Raw genomic sequence first — 13,664 nt, 5'->3', positions numbered from 1 at the left:
AGCACCAAAACAAAACAAGGCACGAAGCTAAAATCCCCATTTGAGGCAATGATGCTTAGGTTAGCATCGCCTGCAATAAGACGCCTACCCTACACAAGGCCTGACTTGCATCACTCTTCTTTTATGTCATGAAGCCTTGGAGAAGTTTTAAAAATTACATTTTGTGGATTTTAACTTTGTTTCCAAACGTTAGAGGTTAATAAAATGTTGATCACCTATGGGGCATTCAGTAACATACACCAATGTAACCATTTTCCGGAGAGTCCCATCTGTTATGTTGTTTCTGCTTCTATCACGCCTCCTCATTCTGCTCATCTGCAGCACAATAACATGTGTTAATTACTTCTCTGTCCCTTGACCAAAGCTAGGACGGCTGGCTGGGATGGCAGCGGTGGCAGGGGTGGCTGAGCAAGTTAATGCTCTCTCTTGATATCTGGTGTGATCTGAAGCCCATGAGATTGGATTTCGGCATGGCTAGCTCAGCTTTCCTTGCACACGAGAGTTCATTAAATTGGATTGCAGCTGTCCAAATAAAGAGCTTTATAATAATATTTTCTTTATACTAATTAAGAATGATGCAACAGTTAAAGGTCTATGATCTGAAGGCCATGAGATTGAATTTCAGCATGGCTGACTCCGCTTTCTATGTACACTAAGTTAATCTAATTGTACAAGACAGAATAAAGGCTTTATGAAAACATTGTGTTGGCATGGTTTAATATTGACACAACAGTTAAAGTTGTGTGACAAAAGTTTGATCAGCAGATCCACCTGGTTAATGTACCAATGATCAATCAACCAATCAGGATTTATAAAGCGCCGCTAATCACTCAATAGGGTATCCAGGCGCTTGTAAGCCCCGAAGGCTTATTCAAACAGTCGGGGCTTGAGGGCCAAAGATCACATGTATAGTAAAATGCGTGATTCAATGTTTGCATTTTCATACACTCATGTGCATTAGGACATAACAAATACAAAATGTAGAACAACATATGGTGCCTTTTCTACTTTGGCCCATGGACCAAGGAACAATCAAGCTCTTGCATTGTCTATGTCCAGTCACTGATTGATGCGGCTTCATTGTTTAATTTGGGTTCAAAGCAAAGTTCCTGTGACTCACAGGAACCGTACAGTGCTTGTAAGAAGTAGGGTAGAACATTACCCACTCCGCTTCCCTGAATGCTATGCTGAAAGTGGCTCCCAAGAGAGTCACCCTTCACCGCCAGGATCCACAGTTAAGGGATGGCACAGGGCATCCAGATCTGCTGGTGGACATGGAGAACTGTGCATTGTGGACCATCCAATGTTCAAACTATATCGTACGGCACACTGCAGACTGCTAGGTTTTTCACCACTTCTATTTGTGTAACAAAAATTAACTAGACTGCACATGCCCTACCTTTGCAGTGTATTGGCAGCATGGCAGAATTCATTCTTCTACTACAAGGAGAGTTTATAATTTGTTCTGCCGTATTAAGCATGCTCTAGAAACACAAGAAAGTGGTTATAGGGCGACAAATTGAAGTTCTAATAGGATAACGTTAAAGTAAGCCACATCTTTTCTGATGTACAAAACAGCCCGCTCTCTGATCAAAGAGGCACCTTAAGATGACCTCTCGGACCACGAGAATACAGTCCGACTGCAACAAGTAAGAATCCTCCAGGACTACTTGTAGGTCACACCTGCCTTGCGCCAAGACACCATTTTGTGTCCACCCCAAAGGTTTTCTTATTGAGCTATGAGTTGGATAGCATATCACACCCTTCCACTAGGGTCACTTTCAATATGAACTGCAAAGGTGTATATCCTCAGTTACAGTGAGCAGGACTTGTGACGTTCTCCATACTATATCAAAATATTATAGTATACAAGAATTGAATAAAAGCAGCAGAAACATGCCACCTTGAGACCAGACTCACAAATGCTCATGCCAAAGGTTTACACTACCACTGAAAACAAAATGCACCAATACCGACCACCAGTTTTTCTCATATAACCTTGAAGGCTGCCAACCTGTTACCCAGTCTAAATTCACTCTATTAAAGACATCAGAAATCCAGGTATTATATCAGAATCACCTACTACCACCTTGCTCCCCTGATAAAACTTACTATTGATGTGTAAAGTAACGGTATTAGCAAGTTCAAGGCCAGGAAGAGGATCTTCCTGTCCTTCAAATACATATTCCAGCACCTCAAAAAGTCAAAACTGCACATCCCCACATTCCCAAAACCACCAAATGTACATAATTGATTCCACAGCTCACCACCATGCCACCTGTTACAGACACCTATGGGCCCACGTACTACTCTCCCTCCCTACATACTACCATGATTTAAAATCACTTGTCCTTCAACTATTACCAAGGAGTTCCTACATAACCTTAAGCCCCATTAAAATCTGATCTGTTCTGAAGTACAAACTGGAATGCAAATCCTACTGGAACCTAGAGTGTCTTACCGAGATGGATTTCATGTGCCCCTTTCCCCCCCTCAATCACAATCCAACCTTCTTAGAGCAGTTCTGCAGGCAAAAATGCCATGTAGAGCTTACAACCACCTACATTCTGATCAAGAGAGACTGCAGTCTGTAGATTGATAAGTTGGACTCAAAAGTGCTGATGACTTCATTAGGAAGTTATATGTCTACTTTTTAATCGAGTGGTGCAACATACTCCGTTAGTCATACGCTGTATACCCTATTCACCCATAACCTTGAAGAAAGAGTCCTACCGGGTAACCAGCTATTCTTTCAGAATTCTGCTTTGCTTCCCCAGCCTGACCAATTTGACAAAGAATCTCATCTTACATAAAAATGGCATTTCCTACCAAGCTATGTCAGGTGTATAAGCAATGAAGAGTGTTAGTCTACTTACAATATTATCAACGTCTCTGACTAAAGGAAGCCCAACTCCTTGCTGGCAAACCTCTATCAAAACCTATCACCCACTCTTGATATTGTAGCCCCAACTTAAATCAGAAATGCCAAGATGGGTGTCAAAACAATGAATAAGTAGTTCAACATAGGTCTAGAAGAGTGGAACCATAATAGCCGCAAACTGGAGTGACAGTCATGTAAACATCAGACTGCTGGCGATGAAACACGATACAAAATACACAAGAAAGGGAACCACAAAGCACCATAAGAGGCAAAAAGACTTCCTACACTGAAACTGAAGTCAAGACATTTTTAATATTTAACAACAGCTGTTCAGCCCAGTTCCTTGTATTTTATCTTAAGCGCAATCCAACAACTCTGAGGTTACAGCTTTGAATAATTTAAAGCAAAAATTACCAAGACTTGAAACACAATCTTCAGCTCACAGGATCATTCTTCATACCTTCTCATTCCCCAAACCACAACAGTTAGCTATCACCTCATTCCAGCCCCCGGGGAGGGATCAGTTTCTGAACGTGATCAACAAGATAAAAGCACCCAATACACCTTCAGACCTATGTTCCTACTTCAAATAACTCATTCCCTCCACTTCTTCGTGGTGGATACATCGAAAGTGATTAATTGCCCCTTTTGATGTGGAAGAGTTCCATATTCTCTGAAACATGTTTTTGTCACGCCCCCTGAAAAAAAATAATTCACAGCCTGGAAGACCTTGACCTATGGCTGAACCCAGGAGAGGATGTGGTCTCACGGCTAGACTGCCGACCTTGGAGCTGGGAAACCAAGGTTCGAGTCTCGGGTCGACTCCACATCCTATGATTCTGGACAAATCACTTATTCTCCCCGTGCCTACCAAACAAAATGAATGTGTCCATGTGTAACGTAACTGGTGCTCATGTAAAACGCTCCAATACCTTCAGGTCGAGTTCGCGCTATATAAATCTGCAAAAAAAAAAAAACTCTCTGATCTACAACTACCCTTCCTCAGCAGGATCATGGAAAGGGAGGCGATGAGACAGATCCTAGAATACATGGAACTCAGCCACCGTCTCCATAACCACCAGTCAGATTTCAGACCTGGAAGTGGGATGGAAACATCCTGAGCCACCATCAGAAAGAAGATCACTTTCCCATGGATGAGGGGAAAAACAGCCCTAATACTCCTTGAATTGTGTGCAGGTCACAGGACTGTCGATATGGCTGCAATATGGGGCAGCTGTACCCACTCTTTCATGGATATGATAGTCTATCACCAACCTCACTCAAAATTCAGGATAGGGTCTATACAGTCATCTACATGTTCTACTGCATAATCCAATTTCCATCCCCTGCATGGCAATTCAATGATTTATTCTCACCATTCTGGCCACTCAGTTATATTTAAATGCTTCATTTTACCACAAATAAAGACATGTTGGTAAAATTGAGAATTCCAACCCTACAATTTCATTAAAATGGATGCAAATGGCCACAAAATCATTTTGTGTCCTTCATGCCTCATGTTTTACACAAAGAGCCATCGCTTGGTCTGGTTGTTCAGTGGACTAATGCATTTAATCCAGAAAACCGCGCTTGCCTGCAAGGCCACGGGTTCAAATCCCGGCAGTACCACTCAGCCTTTCATCCTTCTGAAGTCAATCAAGGTAATAAAACACCTGTTATTCAGTGTCAATATGCACCAAGGGGTTAATAAGCATTTTACAAATACATATGGTATGTTAATCACTTCATATAATGTGTCAAAAAGGGCAGATGCATTATCAGCAGCTAAATCTGGCATATTTTCCCTGAGTTTTTAGAAATAAACCATGATAGTTATTACTGCACAGTTCCCTTGCAGTTAACAGTCATTAGGGACTGTTTAGTTATTCATGAACATTTCTGGCCACCCCCAATAAATGAGGAACAATGCATGTGATGTGAGAAGAGAGTTAATCTGCTAGTCTAACTATTGGGCATGTTTCTCTTTTGGAATACTTCTTACAAGCTTCACCGTGAGTGTTAAGTACAAGACAATACCTCTGAGATGACAGTGCAAAGATTACTGCGCCCTGAGAAGTTGTTCATCTTATTTAGATCCTGGTGGGCAGCCCACTGGCTTGACTGGTCAGCAGAGGTTTGCCTGTGCAGTGACTCCACTGAAGGCACTAATACTTTGTCAAGCAACAGCCATATTCTAGTCACCGGCATAATACGCCTTTTATTTTCTGAAAACAAACTCACAAGGCCAGGAGTTTGTTTTCCAGAAAACAAAAAAGTAACAGCTAAGGCGTGCAGGGAGTATACTGCCAGTTCCAGTGCGTAATTTGTAAAAAACAGACGTGCCACGGGGCCCGTCAGGAGGCCACTGCAGCCTACATCACCCATTGCCCTGCCAGCGCTGCCAATGACAGTACCAAACCAGCTACTAACCATCACACTCCTACAAGTGTGGCATTTCAGACTATTCCAGGCCACCTGAGATATAAGAACAGTTTGGGTGGCAGGTATTAAGTCATTTTTAATGTATACTGAATCAATAAACAACTGTTGGTGTGATAATTTCTAAATAAAGCAAACAGCCCCACAATTTGGCGTCAGAATTTCTGACGCACCTGTCAATCCTTGTGCCATGGTGCGCCATATTGTAAATACAGTGCATCCCTGGTGGTGGAAGGGTTTCGCATGGAGGCACAGGGAAACTGACGCATCTCTACAGATGCGTCCATTTCCTTTTAAATCTGATCCTAAATGTTCTGCTAAAACACTACACTCTTTTTTAATTCAAAGAGTCACCCTTTACTGGTGATGATAAACGCTGCATGCGGCCTGAGAGTATTAAAACCATGATAGCGAGTCAGAAAAGATCATTAGACAATAATGGGTTGGTAGGTAGCAGATTTAAATAACTAAGTAATCCACGCACCTTACCAGGTGCAGATCTCCCCACAGGGCCTATGCTGAGCTTCAGCTTTCAAGCGCTGATAAATGTATGCTTTGTTGCACAAGTGGACAGATGCCTTCGATTGCATGAGAGTCCTTCGAAGAGCTGCTGGGGTGCACGCTTGCATGACTTTCCCACCTGGGACTACTGGATACACAGTGCCGTGGAAGCTGCCAGGCTGGTGTAGGTAGGCGTGGGGCCAGGGTGCCGACTTCTGATGGGTCTTTACTTGGAGAGCAAAACCAAAGGAAATGATGGACGGTGTGTTGAACATTGCAAGCACTCACCCCCAGTCAACTGATCTGGGTTTAATCCATCACCGTTCTTTAGCCCACTCTGCCACCCCAGTTCAGACATGGCCATATGCAAATCAGTCTGACCCTGTGCCTCATGGGAACAGTCCAGCCCGAACTGCCAAGCCATGTCTTCCCTGGACCGGAAACAAGCTTCCTAGGACCGGTTTCTGGTATTTCAGCCGTCTTCATTTTGAAAATAACAAGGACCCCCTGTAAATATTTAGGTCAATTCCTAGGTCAGGGCAACAAACACAGTGAAAAGTATATTCCTAGGCAATCACAATTGATACAAATATCAGCCACTAGGTCAATTGATATAAAACTGAAAACATTAGAAAGACTTTTAATAAGAGCCAGTGTACCATATAATAATAAAGTTAAAAAAACATTTTTTTATTGTTGTCAGCATAAAATCGTATTTTATATTTAAATCAACATAAAACTAAAACACAATACAATTTCTAAAAAATATACACATATTTTATAAAAAAACAAAACTTTAACAAAATACAAACTGGAATGCAAATACAATGACATAAAAAGATTATTCAATGAACACAATGTAAAATGATGAGGATAAACCAAAATGTAAGCATTCAAGATATATGAAGTTGCGGCAACAGATTATCTTCGACGCGCGTTTCGGCGCACTAGCGCCTTCGTCAGGAAAGCCACACAATTTTTCTCGTAACAACAATAAGAGTAAAAAGGTCGAGAAATATTGAGGTTCTAATGCTCGCTGATAAAGTAGTCACTTCTGACTGATTCTTTTATCAGCCGAGATTCTGTGGTAAACGGGATGTATTAAGCGAGCGACTGATGAAGCAACAATTACACCGGTGATTTCCGGTTAAATGCGGAGGCGAGGTTAGCAGACAATTTGATATATTTTATACTTATTTCAGTGATATGTTGAAGTATATATCTTCCTTTTTTTCCTTCCTTCTTCTTTTTTTTCCCTTTTTGCTCAAGATGGTCTATGGATAAAAGACCCTCGTTGGAGGTAGGACGTGCCTCACCGTCTTCTTCGCTACTCCCGAGAGATTTTGGCCATCGTATATCTTGAATGCTTACATTTTGGTTTATCCTCATCATTTTACATTGTGTTCATTGAATAATCTTTTTATGTCATTGTATTTGCATTCCAGTTTGTATTTTGTTAAAGTTTTGTTTTTTTATAAAATATGTGTATATTTTTTAGAAATTTCAGCCGTCTTCAGCCAGGCTTGCTTGAATCCAGTGGCAAAGTGAGCAAGGGTTGGTTTTTTGCTTTGTTCGCCATAAGTTGGCAGGGTGTGCTCAGACGTGAGTCCCTTGCTCACTTTGCCACTGGATTCAAGCAAGCCTGGCTGAAGACGGCTGAAATACCAGAAACCGGTCCTAGGAAGCTTTTGTTTCCGGTCCAGGGAAGACATGGCTTGGCAGTTCGGGCTGGACTGTTCCCATGAGGCACAGGGTCAGACTGATTTGCATATGGCCATGTCTGAACTGGGGTGGCAGAGTGGGCTAAAGAACGGTGATGGATTAAACCCAGATCAGTTGACTGGGGGTGAGTGCTTGCAATGTTCAACACTCCGACCATCATTTCCTTTGGTTTTTGCTTTGTTCGCCATAAGTTGGCAGGGTATGCTCAGACGTGAGTCCCTTGCTCACTTTGCCACTGGATTCAAGCAAGCCTGGCTAAAGACGGCTGAAATGCCAGAAACCGGTTCTAGGAAGCTTGTGTCCGGTCCAGGGAAGACATGGCTTGGCAGTTCGGGCTGGACTGTTCCCATGAGGCACAGGGTCAGACTGATTTGCATATGGCTATGTCTGAACTGGGGTGGCAGAGTGGGCTAAAGAACGGTGATGGATTAAACCCAGATCAGTTGACTGGGGGGGAGTGCTTGCAATGTTCAGCACTCCGTCCATCATTTCCTTTAGTTTTTGCTTTGTTCGCCATTAGTTGGCAGGGTATGCTCAGACGTGAGTCCCTTGCTCTCTTTGCCACTGGATTCAAGCAAGCCTGGCTGAAGACAGCTGAAATGCCAGAAACCGGTCCTAGGAAGCTTGTTTCCGGTCCAGGGAAGACATGGCTTGGCAGTTCGGGCTGGACTGTTCCCATGAGGCACAGGGTCAGACTGATTTGCATATGGCCATGTCTGAACTGGGGTGTCAGAGTGGGCTAAAGAACGGTGATGGATTAAATCCAGATCAGTTGACTGGGGGTGAGTGATTGCAATGTTCAACACTCCGTCCATCATTTCCTTTGGTTTTTGCTTTGTTCGCCATAAGTTGGCAGGGTATGCTCAGACGTGAGTCCCTTGCTCACTTTACCACTGGATTCAAGCAAGCCTGGCTGAAAATGGCTGAAATCCCAGAAACCGGTCTTAGGAAGCTTGTTTCCGGTCCAGGGAAGATATGGCTTGGCAGTTCGGGCTGGACTGTTCCCATGAGGCACAGGATCAGACTGATTTGCATATGGCCATGTCTGAACTGGGGTGGCAGAGTGGGCTAAAGAATGGTGATGGATTAAACCCAGATCAGTTGACTGGGGGTGAGTGCTTGCAATGCATTTCAGCAAAGTTTATCTCCATCTTGGAATAGAACAGTAAGTGTAGGTAGGTTCCCTTTCAATGTCCATGACTCTGTTTCCTTGCATTATGTATCATAGTCCATCTTAGTGTTTTTTGTAGGACCCTCATTCTAATGTAGCACCCCAAAGCACCACAAATGAAGGCCTTGTTTGAAATGTGTGGTTGACCTGCTCCCAGGCCCTCGCATACCGCCTTCCCCTCAGGAAATTGTGAGTAAACTCATGAGCCAGCTGCTATTTGCACACCCGCACCTATGGTGCCCGTGATGGTGTGTGCCGCCTACCATCGAAGGTTTGTGCATAAGCACTGACAAACGTATTAGTTGGGAAAGGATGTGGCCTAACAGCTAGGGTGGTCGACCTCGAAGCAGGGGAACCTGGTTCGAGTCTAGGCACGGACGCTCAATATCCTGTGATTCTGAGCAAATCACTTAATCTCCCTGTGCTTATCAAAAATGAATGTGTCTGTCTATAACACAACTGGTGCTCATGTAAAGCGCTCTAATACCTTAGGGCCTAGTTGGCGCTATATAAAACGCTCCCTCTCTCCAAAAATAACATTGTTAAACCCGTGTCCAATGTATTGTTGCAGACTCGGGCGGCCACACTTCCACCCCTGGTGCTGGGAACTATGCATCCTGCCTGCTAGAGCAGGTCGGTGTGCTCACTAGCACACGTGCGCCCGGGTAGTGAGGATTACCTGTGTGTGATTTCACTACCTATGAGGCTTGCTCTTCCCACTGGCTAAAATGGGGAAGTGCTTAACATCACTTCGGACCGCAATAGTGGATTGGAGTGGAGCACACTCATGATGTTTCATATCAATGGATCCTCCATGCCAAACCCTTTCCAATGGTAAAGGTTTTTTTGCATAACTCACTTAAAAATGGCACTTATAGAATATGGACATTTCTATGATCTAAGAGTCTTGTGTGCTGTGGTGTCGGTCTCCAGTGGACACCAGGGGTCAGGGAAGCACATCTGTGCATTCCTCACGTGACAGCCATAAACCATGAGCATCCCATGAGAAAGGCAAACCTCTGCATTTGAGGGCCGAATGGGATAGATTGGAAACAGAGTTTCTGACACTTAGCCTATAGGGGCCTGTTAGATCTGGGGGTCTCTAGTTGGCAGGGTAGGTACCACTGTCCAAGTAGGGACCCTTGCTTCTAGTCAGGGAAAGGGGGATACACTGTTAAGATAACCCCTGCTCACCCTCTAGGTAGCTTGGCCTGAGCAGTCTAGGCTATCAAAGGCAATGTGTAAAGTATTTGTACCAACACTCACAGTAACACAGTGAAAACACCACAGATTTACTCCACACCAGTTTTAGAAAAATAATGTATCTTTACTAAAAACTTCACAAGACCAAATACTACAGAAAAAACAACATACAATTAAAAAGGTTACTTTAAAGATAGTTCAAGAGTTTGCAGAAAGTACTCCAGGATGTCAAAATCAGTGTCCTGCACAATGCGACTCTCAATGCACAAAATGCGACACTCTCGTGCCCAACAGTACCTGTAGTTGCGATAAGGTTCCCAAAAGCTATAACAAGGAAGATGGCAAAGGCGATGCAATACTCCTGAGATCCTGGGGAGGCTTTGCAGCAGCCCTGCTTCACGCAGCAGAGGTGGATGCGCCGGCTCCGATCTGTAGGGGGAGGATGCGATACCTTTGGCTTTCGTTGCGTAGGTTTCTTGGGGGGAAGCTTCACGCACAGGTTCGATGCAACACTCTTCGATGTGGTGCGATGCGTGGCGCAGCGTTGCCTTCCGGCGCCGCAACTCTCGATGCGCCACGGAACGGGACTCTGCGTCGACGCAAGCAGCGACTGGAGACTTTCACGCACCGGCAGTGGTGCGGTTCGCAAACTGGTTCTGCGACGACCCTCGCAACGCCAGGAATCTTCACGCTTCGGGACGATGCTCGACGCACTCGGCGATGCGGGGACCCTGCGTGTTGCGATGGTGCCGCGATGAAATTTTCCTCGCACTCTCGATCTTGCGACGCGCAATCGGATGATGCGTTGGGTACCAGTCACTCTTGTTCACGCTTCTGCCTCCCAGCTCCCAAACACAGCAAAACGACCTCCTGAGGCCCCAAGACTGGGCAAGCACTCCAAGGCAGGTCAGAACTCTCTCAGCAGAGTTCCAGGGGACCTGGTGGTGAAGTCCTTTTGTTCCTGGGACTTCTTAACAGGGAGCCAGCTCTTCTCAGGCCCTTGGAGATCAGAATCAAAAGAAGGGGACACAGCAAAGTCCTTCCCCTCTCCTTGGCAGCAAAGCAAAACAGCAAGCAGGCAGTCTTCTCCTCTTCAGTCCTTTCAGCTTTCTCCTTGGCAGAGGTTTCTTCTTAGTTCCAAAGTGATCTAAAGTTTTAGGTGTCTGGGGTCCTCTTCTTATACCCCTCCAAGTCTTTGTCTCTCTTTGTTCCAGTGGGGGGATTCCCCTGCTCAAACCGGTTCCTGGGTGTGCTCTGCTCTGGAGCACCTGGTTCCTTTCAGAGTGAGGGGCAGGGTCGTTAGACGCTCAGCAGGAGGTGGAGCCTTCTTTGTGCCAGCAGAGGCAGAGTCCTCAGCCTGGCCAGCAGGGGGTGGAGCCAGCTTTGTGTTTGTCAGGGGCAGCCCTATTCAGACCCAGGGACTACTCCTCCCACCCATCTAAAGCAGATCTCCCTATTCACCCTGCTGCTGACTCATCCAGGCTCCTGGAGCCACCTAACACATCACCTGACACCAGACAGCCAACCAGCACACAGGCACACAGGAAGGTTAAACAGGAGAATAGCTACTTTATAAAAAGTGCTATTCCCACACAGTGAATTTAAAAACCATCTTGCTAAAAAGATGTATAATTAAATTCTGAACACAGAGATACCAAACTTGGATTTTCTATCTTGCCCCTATGGGAAGATAGGCATGTAAACAGCCTTCCCCATTCTATCCTATGGGCAAGATAGCCTCTCAGCAGTGAAAAACGAAAATGGCTGTAATTCACTACCAGGGCATGTTACACACCTCAGTACATGCCCTACCTTTCAGATACACTGCACCCAGCCCAGGGGGGTACCTAGGGCCACCATAGGGATGTCTGACATGTACAGAAAGGGAAGGATAAGGCTTGGTCAGTGGGTGCACTGGCCATGTCGACATGGCAGTCCTGGACTGCACATAGGCACTGCAAGCAGGCCTAAGACATCATTTTAGCGCTACTCCTGTGGGTGGCACAATCAGTGCTGCAGCCCACTAGTAGCATTTGAATCACCAGCCCTGGCACACGCAGTGCACTTTACTAGGGGCTAACAGGTGAAACAAATATACCAATCATGGATAACCAATCAATACAACAATTTATACAGAGAGCATGTGCACTTTAGCACTGATCAGCAGTGGTAAAGTGCCCAAAGTCTTATTGCCAACAACCACGGGTCAGAAAAAATGAAGGAGGAAGAAGCAAAAAGTTTGGGGATAACCCTGCAAAAAGGGCCGTTTCCAACACAACCCCCTTCCAGCCTAAAGCCAGGGAAGACCAAGCGATACCTCGATGGGATTCCCTGCTTAGGGCGATAGAACACGGAAATTGGCCCAACCAGCAGGGCACTATTCCTCTTCTACGCCTTCCTGAACCCGGTTGTATCTCTCCATCCATACTCTCAGGGTCCACCAAGCCAACCCATGTGGAACCCTTCTCTTCACCTGTGGACACCACCTGTGCAGCACCTAGCCTTAACTTGCTCACAGATGTGTCCCAACAGACAGACAGCAAGCCGCAGTGACCAGTGACAGTGGTCAGGGATGAGGCCCAGGCCTTATGCCTCTCAGGGCCCTCAAACCCCTGTGGCATCAGAAGGTGGGGGGCAGTAGCCCCAGGTGCTGGGCACCCTTTGTCCACTTCCTTTCCTGTCAGGTCGGGTCTGACAACCTGGCACTGACCCACCAGCCCCGGGCCTGTATCCGGTGGCTGGACAGGAGGCTGGGGTGGGCTTTTCCATACCCAGTCCTTCTCTTCCTTGGGGCTCTGTACCCTCCCACCTGGAGCGGTACCCCCTTCTAGAATAGTCAGGGCACCTGGGGCAGGTGTCCTGCACCATTCGCCCACCAGTTCAGGGGTTCTATCCTGCAACTGGGATCCCAGGTCAGGGGGGACACCCCGGACCTGGCCCTCCAACCTAGGGTCTACACCCTCCAGGTGAACCGGGGTCAGAGGCGAGGACTCCCTCCCTCTGCACCCCCTTCCAGAGTGCTGCACCCTCCCCACTGGAGTGGTACCCCTGGAAGCCAAACCGGTCAGGACACTGGTTACAGATGTCCTTCCCTCCAGGTCAGGCAGATCCTGAACCTGGCCTCCCAACCCAGGGAATAAACCCTGCGGTTGCACACCTGCCTGGCATGCCAGGACTTCTGGGGACTCACACAGCATCTCCCCGAGGGTGACACATGACTCATGTGTCTCGTGACAGTCTGCCTGGCGCAGATCTCCCGGCACCTGTCCACCTGACAGTGCGCGAAGATCCCCCAGGACAGAAGTGGTGTCACCATGGTCACTCCTAGGGGACTCAGCCCTTCTGGCCGGTCCCTGACCCACTGGTTCTCCCACTGGGGAACATATCCCCCTCTCACCCCTCAGTCTGGACTTCTGCACCCTCCCAACTGGAGCGGTACCGCCAGACACCAGAACCACTGGAGCTCTGTGTACAGAGGCTCCAGGTTCTCCTGACACTAGGAGATCCTCCTCAAATGGCCTACTAGCACCGTCTAGGCCCCCAACCTGGTGTTCCCTTAAGAAACCCTCCAGGCCCTGAGACTGGGTTTCGGGCACCTTGGGACCCACAGTCCCACACTCACCCCTTCTCCACTGAGACAGGACGTGAGCCCCTACACCCCTCCCACTACACTGGGACCTAACCGGGCTACACTGAACCTCTTCCACCTCACAGGTCTGGAAGATATCTGGGCCACTCCTTTTGGGA

At 46.5% G+C, this 13,664-nt stretch overlaps 1 protein-coding gene across 1 annotated transcript in view; it reads right to left on the bottom strand.

The window, feature by feature from the left end:
* Nucleotides 1-13,664, bottom strand: part of COL22A1 (collagen type XXII alpha 1 chain) — a 1,010,593-nt gene that overhangs the window by 496,369 nt on the left and 500,560 nt on the right. The window lies entirely within an intron of this gene.

The sequence above is a fragment of the Triturus cristatus genome, chromosome 5_1, assembly GCF_964204655.1.
Source record: "Triturus cristatus chromosome 5_1, aTriCri1.1, whole genome shotgun sequence".
NCBI classification, from domain to species: Eukaryota; Metazoa; Chordata; class Amphibia; order Caudata; family Salamandridae; genus Triturus; species Triturus cristatus.
The sequence above is the reverse complement of the archived record's forward strand: the minus strand, read 5'-3'. Positions and strand labels throughout refer to the sequence as shown.